The sequence below is a fragment of the Lathyrus oleraceus genome, chromosome 5 (assembly GCF_024323335.1).
Source record: "Lathyrus oleraceus cultivar Zhongwan6 chromosome 5, CAAS_Psat_ZW6_1.0, whole genome shotgun sequence".
Classification (NCBI taxonomy): Eukaryota; Viridiplantae; Streptophyta; class Magnoliopsida; order Fabales; family Fabaceae; genus Lathyrus; species Lathyrus oleraceus.
Window position 1 is genome coordinate 93,799,089 of NC_066583.1, and position 18,167 is coordinate 93,817,255.

An 18,167-nucleotide genomic window follows, 5' to 3' on the forward strand; every position below is an offset into this window, starting at 1 on the left:
TACCTTAGGTAAGTAGCAATAGATCATCGCGACTATCCGGCGTATACTGGAATGGTTAAAACGATAGCTACGGTTAATGTGACACTTTGGATGTCCTGATGTTCCTCATGTTCACTTGAGGAGAAATTTGGCATTCGCGTGGTGTCATCAAAGCATTAACCAGACCTTTAGAACCCTAATTGACTTATCCTAGCCATTAGAAAGTAGTGAGATAACTGATTTCGGTTCCGACTGAGGTTGGTTGATACTCGATGCTACACTCTTTGAGATTGGACTTTAGGGAAGCTTCGGTCAATCACTTGATGTTGCACTGAAGTGGACTTAAAGAAAGGTCGATGATTGGAGATCCTTCTAGAACCCGGTTACTATTCTAGGACAGGTTGAACCAACCAAATTTCAGTGGGGAGGGTATTCACCTATGGAACTCATGCAAGCCTTAAAACCTAGGAATAATTGTTGTGTGACATGCTTGTGTTTGCATAACATCATAACATCATAACATCATGGCATCATACTAACCATTTCAAGGACTTAGGAATTTAGCTTTGCTCTGTTGAACAGGTTATGGCTTCCAGGAAGACTATCCGGATCAATCTTGTAACGATCTCTCCTCAACTCAAGGATTTGGTGTCAGAACTCCCCGATCATGCTCAGTTCAACAAGAAACATGGTCATCTCCTCAATTTGGTTACCACTGGTTTCAAAGAAGATATGATGAGAGTCCTATTCCAGTTCTTCGATCCTAAGCATCATTGCTTCACTTTCCCAGATTATCAGTTGGTACCCACATTAGAAGAGTTTTCCAAGCTGCTTGGGATACCTATCCTTGATCAAATACCTTTCAGTGGTCTGGAAAAGATGCCAAAGTCTGAAGAAGTTGCCGCAGCTCTACACATGACGAAGTCTGACATTGAGACCAACTGGGTAACAAGGAGTGGAGTTAAGGGCTTACTTGCCAAATTTCTGGTAGGTAAAGCCCGAGAATTCCTAAAAGTTATGAATGTCCATGCTTTTGAAGACGTTCTAGCATTGCTAATCTATGGTTTGGTGCTATTCCCTAATCCGGACCAATTCATAGACGTGAATGCTATTAAGATATTCCTCACTCATAACCCTGTGCCTACCTTGCTTGGAGACATCTTGCATTCCCTTCACACTCGTACTATGAAAAGGCAAGGGACTCTCATGTGCTGCATACCTTTACTGTCTAGGTGGTTTATTTCGCACCTTCCTCAATCAGTCTTGAAGAATGATCAAAATCTGAAATGGTCTCAAAGGATAATGGCACTCTCTCATTCAGACATCCGGTGGTGTTCTAACCTCAGAGAAAATGTTATCATCATCGACCGTTGTGGAGAATTCCCTAATGTACCACTCATGGGGATAAGAGGAGGTATTACTTATAATCCTGCCTTAGCCCTACGTCAGTTTGGGTATGCTCGAAGGGATGGTCCACATGAAATGATTGTTCAAGGTACAGTGTTCGACTATGACAATGACCCTCCAATGCTGACCTGACACCGGCAGGGAAGAATCACAATAAAGCCCTGCATATTTCTATTGAGTGTAAAGGGATCACCTTGTCTCATGTGTTGATCGATAATGGCTCTTCTTTGAATGTGCTACCGAAAGCCGTGCTCGATAAACTTGACTGCAAGAGCGTTGAACTGAAGCCTAGTGACATTGTGGTGCGGGCTTACGATGGTGCAAAGAGTGTTGTCCACGGCGAAGTTGTTCTCCCTATCAAGATAGGACCTCAAGTCTTCAACACTACCTTTTATGTAATGAACATTCGTCCTGCCTACTCCTGCTTACTGGGACGCCCTTGGATTCATGAGGCAGGTGCTGTAGCTTCGTCTCTCCATCAAAAGCTGAGGTATCCAATAGAGGGTAAGATCGTCACTGTGTGTGGGGAAGAAGAATACATTGTCAGTAGTGTGCATACCTTCAGATACGTTGAGATAGATGGTGAATTCTTCGAGACTCCGTCCCAGTCATTTGAAGTGGTTCCTCCGCCTAGTCCTGTCCTTAAGCCAACTCCCCTTGTGCCCGAGGTTATTCGAGCTCCTCCTGCCATGGTCTCCCTGAAGGACGCTCAAGCTGTGGTGGAAGATGGTGGCTGTACTGGCTGGGGTCAACTGATCAGCATACCCTACAAGTCTGATAAATCTGGTCTGGGATTTAGCTCTGAAAAGATGGTCAAAGATCAAATCAATGCTGTAGAAGATGCTGACAATGATTGCGACCTGGATAGCTGGATTTTCCCAACAATTGGTGACGGACTCAATAATTGGAAGGCTGAAGACACTATCCCGATTTCCTTTAGTCAGGAGTAATTGTTATTGTCCATTTAGTATTGCAAATTTTTAATTTTTCAATTGAACTTCTCCAAGCATTGTGTCTATGCCCGGGGCACAATAGCTAATTTGTTAAGGGTTTTGTCATTTCATAAGCATATTCATATTCAATAAATCAATGGACTTTTTCGCATTCAAATATTGCGCTCTTTATCTTTCCTGTCGTCTTTCAAACAAGCTATGCTTTCTTACACACACTCACGTAACAAATTGCAGATCCGTATCCATTCTGGATCCTATTGATAATAATTCCGCTACTGCTCATTATGACTTTGAAAATCCAATCTACCAAGCCGAAGATGGAAGTGAGGAAGATTGCGAAGTCCCTGGAGAGCTTGCCAGACTATTACTGCAAGAGGAAAGGACTATACAGCCGCATGAAGAGTCACTCGAAGTCGTAAATCTAGGTACTGAAGTAGATAGAAAAGAAGTCAGAATAGGAGCAGGATTGGAAAACAGTGTCAAAGAAAGACTGATTCGGATGTTACATGACTATGTAGAGGTTTTCGCCTGGTCTTATGAAGACATGCCAGGATTGGATACTGACATAGTAGTGCATCGGCTGCCTACGAAGGAAGACTGCCGTCCTGTCAAGCAAAAGGTTTGCCGCATGCGTCCTGAAATGTCTGAGAAAATCAAAGCCGAGGTTATGAAACAATTCAATGCCGGTTTTCTAGCCGTTACTTCTTATCCTCAATGGGTTGCTAATGTGGTGCCAGTGCCAAAGAAGGATGGTAAGGTGCGAATGTGCGTAGATTACCGAGACCTGAATAAAGCAAGTCCCAAAGACGACTTTCCACTCCCGTACATCGATGCTCTGGTGGACAATACCGCTCAACACAAAGTGTTCTCCTTCATGGATGGATTCTCGGGTTATAACCAGATTAAGATGGCACCTGAGGACATGGAGAAAACTACGTTTGTGACGCAATGGGGCACTTTCTGTTACAAAGTAATGCCATTCGGTCTAAAGAACGCCGGGGCAACGTACCAGCGTGCTATGGTGGTTTTGTTCCATGATATGATTCATCGTGAGATAGAAGTATATGTGGATGACATGATAGCTAGATCTCATACTGAAGAGGAACATCTCGATCATTTATACAAACTGTTTGAGAGGTTGAAGAAATATAAGTTGAGATTGAACCCGAACAAATGCACTTTTGGAGTAAGATCCGGTAAACTCTTGGGCTTTATTGTCAGTGGTAAAGGAATTGAGGTTGACCCGGCTAAAGTGAAGGCTATTCAAGAGATGCCAGTTCCCCGTACGGAGAAAGAGGTCAGAGGTTTCTTGGGACGCTTGAACTACATTGCCCGATTTATCTCCCACTTGACCGCTACCTGTAGACCCCTCTTCAAATTACTGAGGAAGAATCAAGAGATGATATGGAATGACAAATGCCAAGAAGCCTTTGACAAAATCAAGAAATATCTCCAGGAACCTCCAATTCTGATACCACCAGTCGAAGGAAGACCTCTAATCATGTATTTGACCGTGTTAGAAAGTTCAATGGGGTGTGTATTGGGGCAACATGACGAGTCTGGTCGAAAAGAGCATGCCATATACTACCTGAGCAAAAAGTTTACCGACTGTGAAACAAGATACTCACTGCTCGAGAGAACTTGCTGTGCTTTGGCCTGGGCTGCTCGCCGACTAAGACAGTATATGTTGAATCATACCACTTTGTTGATTTCTAGGATGGATCCCATCAAATACATGTTCGAGAAGCCTGCCCTCTCCGGAAGAATAGCGAGATGGCAGATGATCTTAACGGAATACGATATCCAGTATACTACCCAGAAAGCAATCAAAGGAAGCGTGCTAGCTGATCATTTGGCTCATCAAGCGGTGGACGGTTACCAATCTATGGATTTTGAGTTCCCAGATGAGGATGTCATGCTTGTTACTGATAATGGAAAACCTAAACCAGATGAAGGACCCGAATGGGGATCCCGATGGACTATGGTCTTTGATGGATCTTCTAATGCATTGGGCCATGGTGTTGGGGTTGTACTCGTTTCTCCCGAGGGTTACCATACGCCTTTCACAGCTAGACTATGTTTTCATTGTACCAATAATATGGCTGAGTATGAAGCATGTATTTTTGGACTCAAAGCTGCTATAGATTGGCGAATCAAGTTTTTGAGCGTATACGGAGATTCGGCCTTGGTAATCAGTCAGATCAAAGGAGAATGGGATACTAAACATCCAAATCTCATCCCTTATCGAGAGCAGGTAATGACATTAATCCCATACTTTGAAGAGATTACATTTGAACATATTCCACGAGAAGAGAATCAGTTGGCAGACGCATTAGCTACCATGTCATCTATGTTCAGAGTCAGATGGGACGAGGAAGCCCCCAGGATTACCATTGAGCGACTAGATGAACCGGCATACTGTTATGAACTTAACACTGAGGGAGTACGGGAAAAACCTTGGTTCCACGACGTAAAAAGATATTTAGAAGCTCAGGAATACCCTGAAGGGGCATCCATCAATGACAGGAAATTCCTGAGGAAGTTCTCCGCTAAATTCTTTCTGAGTAAGGGAGTGTTATACAAACGTAATCATGACTCGACTCTGCTTCGCTGTGTGGATAAAAAGGAAGCAGAAAAGATTATGGAAGACATGCATGACGGTATTTTTGGGACTCATTCTAATGGACATACAATGGCCAAGAAGATTCTGAGATCAGGGTATTATTGGTCTACCATGGAAGCTGATTGCCATCATCATTCCAGAACCTGTCATAAGTGTCAGATCTATGCGGATAAAGTACATATGCCTCCTGCTCCATTGAACGTGTTAACAGCGCCTTGGCCCTTTGCAATGTGGGGCATCGATATGATTGGAGAGATTAAACCCACGGCTTCTAATGGACATCGCTTCATTCTCGTCGCTATTGATTACTTCACCAAGTGGGTAGAGGCAGCCTCGTTCGCTTCTGTCACCAAGAATGTGGTGGCACGTTTCGTCAAGAATAGCCTTATTTGTCGATACGACATCCCTGAAAGGATTATCACTGACAATGGTACTAATTTGAACAACAAGATGATCATTGAACTCTGCACGCAGTTCAAAATTAAACACCATAACTCTTCCCCGTACCGGCCAAAGATGAATGGCGCCGTAGAGGCTGCTAATAAGAACATCAAGAAGATCATACAAAAGATGACAGTAACGTACAAAGACTGGCATGAGATGTTACCGTTTGCCCTCCACGGTTATCGCACTTCAGTACGCACTTCGACAGGGGCAACTCCTTTCTCTTTAGTCTACGGAACGGAAGCCGTTTTACCAGTGGAAGTTCAGATTCCCTCTCTAAGGATCATGAAAGAGGCGGGTTTAGGCGAGGACGAATGGATTCAGACTCGACTCGATCAGATAAATTTGATTGATGAGAAGAGACTTGCGGCTGTTTGTCACGGGCAGATGTATCAGAAGCGCATGACTCAGGCATTTAACAAAAGAGTCAAGAGACAGAGGTATTAAATTGGCGACTTGGTGATAAAGCGTATCATGCTACCACAGGGTGATCCCAGAGGCAAGTGGACTCCCACATACGAAGGGCCATTTGTGGTTAAGAAGGTATTCTCCGGTGGAGCCATGATACTTGCTACAATGGATGGCGAAGACTTCCCGCATCCTGTGAACGCGGACATAGTTAAAAAATACTACGCATAACAGAGACCCGCTAGGTCGACGTACCTAGGCAAAAGTAAGGGCATCCCGGCGAACCAAAAGGGTTCGGGCAAAAGTTAGGGATAAACATATAAAAACGTACACCCGGCAAGTCGAAAACCTGAAAAGGCGGCTTGGGCAAAAAAGGGTATCCTGGTGGACTGAAAACCTGAAAAGGCGGTCCAGGCAAAAATTAGGGATTAAAGCGTATGACTATGTCCCGTTTTTTGTCAGCTTCAACCAAGTTCAAGGGACTGAACAAGCCAATCACCTCTATCCGACAGCAGGAGATGAGATGCCTGAAGACATGATGACAGTAGTGGAATTAGAATCAATAGGACTTTTTCTGCATAGCTTTCTCTTTGTTTTCTTGACAATTTCCTCTTACTAGGATTTCTGTCTCCTTGTACACAAATTGCCTGTTTATAGGCCCTCTTTCAAAATCAATACCACTTCATTTCGGAAAAAATGTTGTTATTTTACTTTTCTGTTTTGTTTGCATAAACGTCCATTGATTTAATTTGAATTGATATATGCATTTGAATATGATCAATGTTTATCAAAAATACATGCCTAAAATGGAAATTGCAATTACTACGAGACTTCAGGACCAAGGAGAAGGTCTAACCATGCTTTCCAATGAATCCGTTGTTAATTCGATTCCCCGGCAACGCCAATTATTCCCCAGAAGAGAGTGGCATTACTAGACAAATGGGTCATCTTTTCCATCCCCAGCCAGGCTCTGTGGAGTGTTTTCACCGTCAGACAGAAATCAAGCATCCCCCAGCCGAGACAGGGTCATCAATACCAATGTCTCCGACCGGCAGACTGAGATTTATCTCCCCAGTAGTGTTCCCTGGAAGAATGTTCAGACGCCTAATGCATTCATTACATCATTTCATATTACACACCTACATACAATTTTCATTCCGCATCATTTCATAACATATACATGCATACAATGCCCGCATTTATTCCGGACGCATAATTCATCCATCACATCATATCACGGCACACGCATGCATCATGACATTGCATGAAACTAACTTTATTTTTCAGGTTGATTATCCTTCTGATCGCATTCAAGATTCGAATACAGCTCTCAGATATAATCCATCTGACGAACGTTCTGACATCTTTCCAATGGTGGCATCTCTAAGCCCACCCCAGATATTCACTGCAAATACAACAAATATTATCAGATACAGCCTAACACACGGTTCATTCTGATTCAGCCCAACATATGACTCCTTCAGCTCAGATACGATCTAACGTACGATCCATTCTGGCTTTTAGCAACTCCAATACGATCTAACGTACGACCCATTTGGACCTTCAAATCCTCGGATGCTGCTGATCGGAAAAATAGCAAGTGTACTATTTTCACCGATGTAGTAATAGGGAGTTTATTTCCCAGTATCGATCTCGAGGATTGCGTAGGAATTACTTATTTCAATTCGATTCTATTCAAACAAAAAGATAATGGTTGGTTTGTTTTGGAATTGCGAATAGTGACACGAAGATAGTAAAAATAACTGATTAAGATAAAAGATGCTAGGGTAAGTGGTTGAGTTAGCCCGTTATGAATTTATCCCGATTTCCTTAATGCCTATGATACATTCAATCACCTAACCTCAGAATGTTCTTACTTAAGTCCTTAAGTGAGAAACTATTAAACTACCAATTCTTACTCAAATGTCCATTCAATTAATCATTGGTTTTAATCATACAATATATCAAGGTTTACGGTAATTTATGAAAGTTACTAGTCCTAGATGATGCATTCATAAACCCAATTGTGTGAAAACCCTACCAATCACAGTCCTGTAATTGGAAGTCATAGATTAATTTGTATTTGTCCGATACAAAAGCATAATAACATCACACAATTAAATTGAAAGACATAACATAGTAATCAAGGAATCATTGGTTCACATTCATAACATACGATAACATCAGGACCACCCCCTAGCATCAGGGGGTTTAGCCTCTCATAGTACTTAAAGAATTCATAAAGTAAAGATTAGACATTACAAAGAATTAGGAGAATTTGATCTTCAATGGTGGCTACCGTTGAATCTCGCCGTCTTCGAATCCGTTGTATTCACTATCTTCTCCACTGTAATGCTTTCGTTCGTCTGTCCAAAGGTCCCTTTTTCTTTCTCTTCCAAGCCTTCTTATAGTTTCAGATGCCTCCTCTCCAAGCAAAAGGTCCATACTGCCCTTAATGAGAAGAATCGGTTCACAATGCAAAATTAGGTCTTCCAGGCTGCGTGCAATCAACACGGCCGTGTGTGTACACACGGGCGCCCGTGTTTTTTCTCCTGCATTAATTAATTTCAGCATTTGTTACAGTAGCAACAACACGGGCCGTGTCCCTACACACGGGTACCCGTGTAGATGCACTGTTTTAATCAACACGGCCGTGTGTGTACACACGGGTGCCCGTGTTGATCCCTGTTTTCTGCTTCATCTTTTTCTCTGCTTGACCAACAACACGGCCGTGTGGTGGCACACGGGTGGCCGTGTTGACCTGCTGTTCTGTCATATTTTCGTCCTTCAGAGTGTCCCGAACTTCACCATTCTTGCTTTTTAAACCTGGAACAATGACACTACCCAAACGAAGCATAAACAAGGTCTTTTTGACTTAAACTCGTAATCGAATGTAATGTAATACCAAACCAACAAAACTTGATACTTGACTCAAATGCAACTAAAAACAAACATAAATCTTACCAGAGTGATGAAAATACGTCGGATTAACGACGGGAATTCAATGGAAATGGTGACCGATCACAACCCCAAACTTGTCTCATTGCTTGTCCTCAAGTGATGTATTGAGTCCAAACAAAGGTCACCTCCGAATTCGTTTTCCACAATGCAACCTAGTCTTTCACCATTTGTGTTCTTCCTTTCCAATCGAGTTTCAGGTCTCTCCAATTCAGGCAGTTTACCATATTTCCACATCAGAAACCTCTTCACCTGCAAGCTTTTCACTCACTCACAATATCTCTCGGGGTTAGGTGTGTACACTCACAGCACAGTATACAGTATCAGACTCTTAACTTTGAACACATTCTAATGTCATTACCACAGCAGATGTCACACACTTTTTGAGGTCTTTTTAGGTTGTAACGGGGCTTGGGTACGGTGGGATAAACAAAAAATGGGTAACAAAGGGTTTTGAACTCGGTAATCATATTGTGTACTTTTTCTTCTTTTCCTGTGCATCACATATATTTTTGGGGTAAAAACTCTTTTGACTCTTTTTCTACTCAACTTTCCGAGCATTTCATATCTGTTGGACTCTAAGGTCTCAGCAAGTGCAATTTTTTCTTTTCTTATTTATTTATTTTTTTTTTCTTTCCGAGCCTTTCATATCTCTAAGGTCTCGGCAAGTGCATTTTTTTCTTTTCTTATTTTCTTTTTTTTTCTTATAAAGGACATACATACTGTTTTTCTTTTTGTATGATCTCATCCTATGCACTTGCCTTCCCTTTCAAAATTTTCACCCCAAACTTATTTTCATTGCACATCTTGCAATTCACACAATCATACCGAGTTATGACACAAAAGGGAATGGATAATTAGAAGTTAACAGGGGGTTTACGATGAATTTAACATGGGGTTTACAATGAATCAAATGGCTAAGGCTCAACGGGGTTTACGAAGGGAAACATACATATAGGGATGGCTAGAAAGGCCCTGGTTAAACAAACAACTTGCCTCAGTGTGTGTTGTCATGCTGTGACGTGTCAACAGAACATACGCAAAATCAGAGTGATAAAGTTATACCTGGCTGAACTCTCATATTGATGTTTCGTGTTTGGCTTTTTGTGATCTCACCATGTTGGTTAGCTTGCAAGCTCTGAAGTCTCTTCGTGTTATGTGGTTCTTTCCTGACTTGGTCTTTCCATACCGCTCTCTTGGTCTAGTGTCACCAAATTGTGTCCGACTTTACCTTCTCATGGTTGCATCAACTTCCGGGGTGCCATATCAGAATAAGTATGAGGGGTGTCATTCATCCACTACCATTGATCCCGGATTCGTCCAACCATTTCTCATCACTCTGTACACATAAGTAAACAACGAAAACAAACAAAAACAAAAGCGATGGAAATAAAACATGAAAGGAAAACCCCCCACACCTGAACTAAACATTGACCTCAATGTTTAAATCCAGATACTAAGGGGACTCACAGCGACTACTGTTGGTTTAATGCACTTGTGTAATTTCCTTCCACTTGGAGGTGTTTGTAACTTTGCCCTTTTAATTCTCCTCCTCCCCTACACAAAATTTTAGCACACACCAAAAAAAATAAAAACGAAATAAATTAGAAATCAAACGCGTGGGTTGCCTCCCACGAAGCGCTTCGTTTAACGTCGCATGGCTCGACGGTTCATTTCCCTTATCATGGGGGGTATTTCAGGTTCAAAACCTTGTTGCACCTCTTGTCCACAACACAGAAATTGTCTCTTTTATCAGTGTGGACTCCTTTGTACCACGATTCCTTTTTAACTATCCTTCCAGTGTTAGGAATCTTTCCATTTCGGGTGGCTACTGGCAGTGGTGAGCCTTTGATAGTATTCAATGTCTTGATTAAGCCTACTTGATACTGAGATTTTGTATTTTCTTCCATCTCCTGATTTTCAATAGCATTCAATGTTATTTCCTTGTTGTGAACTTTCAAGGTTAGCGTGCACTCATCCATGTCGAGCTTGCATCGACTCGTCTTCATGAAAGGTCGACCCAGAATAATGGTTGCCTCATTGTCTTCAGGTATGTCTAGGATTACAAAATCAACTGGGAAAGTCAAGTCCGCTATTGTTACCAGCACATCTGCAGCTATACCATATGCATCTTTCCTTGAGTGATCCGCAAACTTCAGATTGGTCTTTATATCACTAATATTTTTAATACCCAACTTGTGATAGACCGATAACGGCATCAGATTCACACTGGCTCCCGAATCTATTAATACCTTTTTGAAGGTTCTTTCTTTGATTGTGCACGGTACTGTGACGGTTCCTGGATCCTTCTGTTTGTTAGGAATGTTCTGCTCCAGGGAGTTTGCATTATATTGTTCCTTACCAGATACCTGTTCTTCAGTGGTTGGTTTCTTTTCAGCCATTACCTCTTCCACGAATTTCTTGTACATGGGCATCCTTTCAAGTGCTTCAAACAAAGTCATATGACCCTCAATCCTTTTAAACATAGTCATGAATTTCTCCAAGTCGGACTCACTAGGTTCCTTCTTTGTCACTCTCTGAGGGTAGGGCAACTTAGTCACCGGTTTAGTTCCTTTTGTAGTTTCTTCTTTAGTCGGCTCGCTCGGTGACATAATTTTTTCTTTTTGCAACCTCTTTCTCTATCGTCGTGACAGTATTAACATTCTCCTGACCTCTTGGGTTTTGAACTGTTTCACTAGGTAGGGAACCTGGTGTTCTAGAACTTGACAGTTGTTGTGCTATCTGTCCCAGCTGAACTTCGAGATTCCTTAGGGAGGCGGTGGTGTTTTTCTGATTGTTTCTAGTCTCTTCTTCAAATTGCATATTTTGAGCTGCCATCTTTTCAATTGCAATCTCCCAATCTGCCTTCTGAGGTACCTGTTGCTGATCTTTCCAAGAGAAATTAGGATGATTTTTCCACCCCGGATTATATGTATTTGAATAGGGATTATTCTGCCTCAGGTAATTTATAGCTTGCACTTGTTCTGCGGTTGCAACACAATGCATGGCAAAGTGTGGTCCACTACAAATTTCACAAATCATGGTCGGAACCGGCTGAACTTGAGCAACAGTCTGGGTACCTAAATTCATAGCTTTCAATCTCCTTTCAACCTCAGCAGCAATCTGGTCTTCCATTTTCACTACCTGATTTGCTAATTTCAAGTCAATTTTTCCCTCCGGCTGATTTACAGTACGGTCATACAATTCCAAATGCTCATTTGCTGCAATAGCTTCGATGATTCTTTTGATACCGGTTGCTGTAGAAAAATTAGACGAGCCACCAGCAGCTGTATCAATGAGTTGCTTAGTTCTCATCTTCAACCCATTCACAAAATTCTGCATTTGTTCAGTTTCATCCAGATTATGTGTAGGACATGCAACTAAACATCTTTTGAATCTTTTGTAGGCATCTCCAAGTGTCTCTCCTTCTTTCTGTTTAAAATTCACAATGTCATACCTCTTACGGATATACACAGAAGCAGGAAAATACTCATTCAAGAATGCTGTTTCCATTTGTTGCCATGTAGTAATGCTTCCTGCAGGTAGGGAATAAAACCATTCCTCAGCGTCCTCAGATAACGTGAATGGAAACATGACCAATCTCTTTGCTTCCTCAGAATGCCCATCAATTTTCAATGATGTAGTCATAGTCAGAAACCTCTGCAGATGCTTGTTTGCATCCTCATTGATCTTTCCTGCAAAAGGTTTGCTTTCTAACTGGCGGATAGTAGACGGGTGCAACTGGAAGTGAGCAACATTAACAGGTTGATTCACAATGGTCAACCGCACTGCTGGATTATTCTGTCTGCCATAGTCACCTAAAAGTCTTTCTGGTGGAGGTGGGTCTGCAGCCATGTTAACAGTGTCTGGATGGGAATTTGTGTCTGACTCAGATTTTTCGGAGTGAACAGAAGCTGGTGTTCTCGGTGTGGCCGGTTCTTCGCTGTCAGAGTTTGCCAGTTTCTTTCTTCTAGCTTCTCTGAGCTTTGCCCGCAATGTTCTCTCTGGTTCTGCGTCAAAATGAAAATCAGCTGAGGACTTACCTCGCATAAACAAGTTAGACAAAGATTAAAATTGAATAACAAAATTGTCACAGATAAAATTTTGGTTGGCGAGCAACAAAATTTCGATAGAATAGAAATTAAAATATGTAGTTTGGCAATCCCCGGCAACGGCGCCAAAAACTTGATCGGAAAAATAGCAAGTGTACTATTTTCACCGATGTAGTAATAGGGAGTTTATTTCCCAGTATCGATCTCGAGGATTGCGTAGGAATTACTTATTTCAATTCGATTCTATTCAAACAAAAAGATAATGGTTGGTTTGTTTTGGAATTGCGAATAGTGACACGAAGATAGTAAAAATAACTGATTAAGATAAAAGATGCTAGGGTAAGTGGTTGAGTTAGCCCGTTATGAATTTATCCCGATTTCCTTAATGCCTATGATACATTCAATCACCTAACCTCAGAATGTTCTTACTTAAGTCCTTAAGTGAGAAACTATTAAACTACCAATTCTTACTCAAATGTCCATTCAATTAATCATTGGTTTTAATCATATAATATATCAAGGTTTACGGTAATTTATGAAAGTTACTAGTCCTAGATGATGCATTCATAAACCCAATTGTGTGAAAACCCTACCAATCACAGTCCTGTAATTGGAAGTCATAGATTAATTTGTATTTGTCCGATACAAAAGCATAATAACATCACACAATTAAATTGAAAGACATAACATAGTAATCAAGGAATCATTGGTTCACATTCATAACATACGATAACATCAGGACCACCCCCTAGCATCAGGGGGTTTAGCCTCTCATAGTACTTAAAGAATTCATAAAGTAAAGATTAGACATTACAAAGAATTAGGAGAATTTGATCTTCAATGGTGGCTACCGTTGAATCTCGCCGTCTTCGAATCCGTTGTATTCACTATCTTCTCCACTGTAATGCTTTCGTTCGTCTGTCCAAAGGTCCCTTTTTCTTTCTCTTCCAAGCCTTCTTATAGTTTCAGATGCCTCCTCTCCAAGCAAAAGGTCCATACTGCCCTTAATGAGAAGAATCGGTTCACAATGCAAAATTAGGTCTTCCAGGCTGCGTGCAATCAACACGGCCGTGTGTGTACACACGGGCGCCCGTGTTTTTTCTCCTGCATTAATTAATTTCAGCATTTGTTACAGTAGCAACAACACGGGCCGTGTCCCTACACACGGGTACCCGTGTAGATGCACTGTTTTAATCAACACGACCGTGTGTGTACACACGGGTGCCCGTGTTGATCCCTGTTTTCTGCTTCATCTTTTTCTCTGCTTGACCAACAACACGGCCGTGTGGTGGCACACGGGTGGCCGTGTTGACCTGCTGTTCTGTCATATTTTCGTCCTTCAGAGTGTCCCGAACTTCACCATTCTTGCTTTTTAAACCTGGAACAATGACACTACCCAAACGAAGCATAAACAAGGTCTTTTTGACTTAAACTCGTAATCGAATGTAATGTAATACCAAACCAACAAAACTTGATACTTGACTCAAATGCAACTAAAAACAAACATAAATCTTACCAGAGTGATGAAAATACGTCGGATTAACGACGGGAATTCAATGGAAATGGTGACCGATCACAACCCCAAACTTGTCTCATTGCTTGTCCTCAAGTGATGTATTGAGTCCAAACAAAGGTCACCTCCGAATTCGTTTTCCACAATGCAACCTAGTCTTTCACCATTTGTGTTCTTCCTTTCCAATCGAGTTTCAGGTCTCTCCAATTCAGGCAGTTTACCATATTTCCACATCAGAAACCTCTTCACCTGCAAGCTTTTCACTCACTCACAATATCTCTCGGGGTTAGGTGTGTACACTCACAGCACAGTATACAGTATCAGACTCTTAACTTTGAACACATTCTAATGTCATTACCACAGCAGATGTCACACACTTTTTGAGGTCTTTTTAGGTTGTAACGGGGCTTGGGTACGGTGGGATAAACAAAAAATGGGTAACAAAGGGTTTTGAACTCGGTAATCATATTGTGTACTTTTTCTTCTTTTCCTGTGCATCACATATATTTTTGGGGTAAAAACTCTTTTGACTCTTTTTCTACTCAACTTTCCGAGCATTTCATATCTGTTGGACTCTAAGGTCTCAGCAAGTGCAATTTTTTCTTTTCTTATTTTCTTTTTTTTTTTTTCTTTCCGAGCCTTTCATATCTCTAAGGTCTCGGCAAGTGCATTTTTTTCTTTTCTTATTTTCTTTTTTTTTCTTATAAAGGACATACATACTGTTTTTCTTTTTGTATGATCTCATCCTATGCACTTGCCTTCCCTTTCAAAATTTTCACCCCAAACTTATTTTCATTGCACATCTTGCAATTCACACAATCATACCGAGTTATGACACAAAAGGGAATGGATAATTAGAAGTTAACAGGGGGTTTACGATGAATTTAACATGGGGTTTACAATGAATCAAATGGCTAAGGCTCAACGGGGTTTACGAAGGGAAACATACATATAGGGATGGCTAGAAAGGCCCTGGCTAAACAAACAACTTGCCTCAGTGTGTGTTGTCATGCTGTGACGTGTCAACAGAACATACGCAAAATCAGAGTGATAAAGTTATACCTGGTTGAACTCTCATATTGATGTTTCGTGTTTGGCTTTTTGTGATCTCACCATGTTGGTTAGCTTGCAAGCTCTGAAGTCTCTTCGTGTTATGTGGTTCTTTCCTGACTTGGTCTTTCCATACCGCTCTCTTGGTCTAGTGTCACCAAATTGTGTCCGACTTTACCTTCTCATGGTTGCATCAACTTCCGGGGTGCCATATCAGAATAAGTATGAGGGGTGTCATTCATCCACTACCATTGATCCCGGATTCGTCCAACCATTTCTCATCACTCTGTACACACAAGTAAACAACGAAAACAAACAAAAACAAAAGCGATGGAAATAAAACATGAAAGGAAAACCCCCCCACACCTGAACTAAACATTGACCTCAATGTTTAAATCCAGATACTAAGGGGACTCACAGCGACTACTGTTGGTTTAATGCACTTGTGTAATTTCCTTCCACTTGGAGGTGTTTGTAACTTTGCCCTTTTAATTCTCCTCCTCCCCTACACAAAATTTTAGCACACACCAAAAAAAATAAAAACGAAATAAATTAGAAATCAAACGCGTGGGTTGCCTCCCACGAAGCGCTTCGTTTAACGTCGCATGGCTCGACGGTTCATTTCCCTTATCATGGGGGGTATTTCAGGTTCAAAACCTTGTTGCACCTCTTGTCCACAACACAGAAATTGTCTCTTTTATCAGTGTGGACTCCTTTGTACCACGATTCCTTTTTAACTATCCTTCCAGTGTTAGGAATCTTTCCATTTCGGGTGGCTACTGGCAGTGGTGAGCCTTTGATAGTATTCAATGTCTTGATTAAGCCTACTTGATACTGAGATTTTGTATTTTCTTCCATCTCCTGATTTTCAATAGCATTCAATGTTATTTCCTTGTTGTGAACTTTCAAGGTTAGCGTGCACTCATCCATGTCGAGCTTGCATCGACTCGTCTTCATGAAAGGTCGACCCAGAATAATGGTTGCCTCATTGTCTTCAGGTATGTCTAGGATTACAAAATCAACTGGGAAAGTCAAGTCCGCTATTGTTACCAGCACATCTGCAGCTATACCATATGCATCTTTCCTTGAGTGATCCGCAAACTTCAGATTGGTCTTTATATCACTAATATTTTTAATACCCAACCTGTGATAGACCGATAACGGCATCAGATTCACACTGGCTCCCGAATCTATTAATACCTTTTTGAAGGTTCTTTCTTTGATTGTGCACGGTACTGTGACGGTTCCTGGATCCTTCTGTTTGTTAGGAATGTTCTGCTCCAGGGAGTTTGCATTATATTGTTCCTTACCAGATACCTGTTCTTCAGTGGTTGGTTTCTTTTCAGCCATTACCTCTTCCACGAATTTCTTGTACATGGGCATCCTTTCAAGTGCTTCAAACAAAGTCATATGACCCTCAATCCTTTTAAACATAGTCATGAATTTCTCCAAGTCGGACTCACTAGGTTCCTTCTTTGTCACTCTCTGAGGGTAGGGCAACTTAGTCACCGGTTTAGTTCCTTTTGTAGTTTCTTCTTTAGTCGGCTCGCTCGGTGACATAATTTTTTTCTTTTTTGCAACCTCTTTCTCTATCGTCGTGACAGTATTAACATTCTTCTGACCTCTTGGGTTTTGAACTGTTTCACTAGGTAGGGAACCTGGTGTTCTAGAACTTGACAGTTGTTGTGCTATCTGTCCCAGCTGAACTTCGAGATTCCTTAGGGAGGCGGTGGTGTTTTTCTGATTGTTTCTAGTCTCTTCTTCAAATTGCATATTTTGAGCTGCCATCTTTTCAATTGCAATCTCCCAATCTGCCTTCTGAGGTACCTGTTGCTGATCTTTCCAAGAGAAATTAGGATGATTTTTCCACCCCGGATTATATGTATTTGAATAGGGATTATTCTGCCTCAGGTAATTTATAGCTTGCACTTGTTCTGCGGTTGCAGCACAATGCATGGCAAAGTGTGGTCCACTACAAATTTCACAAATCATGGTCGGAACCGGCTGAACTTGAGCAACAGTCTGGGTACCTAAATTCATAGCTTTCAATCTCCTTTCAACCTCAGCAGCAATCTGGTCTTCCATTTTCACTACCTGATTTGCTAATTTCAAGTCAATTTTTCCCTCCGGCTGATTTACAGTACGGTCATACAATTCCAAATGCTCATTTGCTGCAATAGCTTCGATGATTCTTTTGATACCGGTTGCTGTAGAAAAATTAGACGAGCCACCAGCAGCTGTATCAATGAGTTGCTTAGTTCTCATCTTCAACCCATTCACAAAATTCTGCATTTGTTCAGTTTCATCCAGATTATGTGTAGGACATGCAACTAAACATCTTTTGAATCTTTTGTAGGCATCTCCAAGTGTCTCTCCTTCTTTCTGTTTAAAATTCACAATGTCATACCTCTTACGGATATACACAGAAGCAGGAAAATACTCATTCAAGAATGCTGTTTCCATTTGTTGCCATGTAGTAATGCTTCCTGCAGGTAGGGAATAAAACCATTCCTCAGCGTCCTCAGATAACGTGAATGGAAACATGACCAATCTCTTTGCTTCCTCAGAATGCCCATCAATTTTCAATGATGTAGTCATAGTCAGAAACCTCTGCAGATGCTTGTTTGCATCCTCATTGATCTTTCCTGCAAAAGGTTTGCTTTCTAACTGGCGGATAGTAGACGGGTGCAACTGGAAGTGAGCAACATTAACAGGTTGATTCACAATGGTCAACCGCACTGCTGGATTATTCTGTCTGCCATAGTCACCTAAAAGTCTTT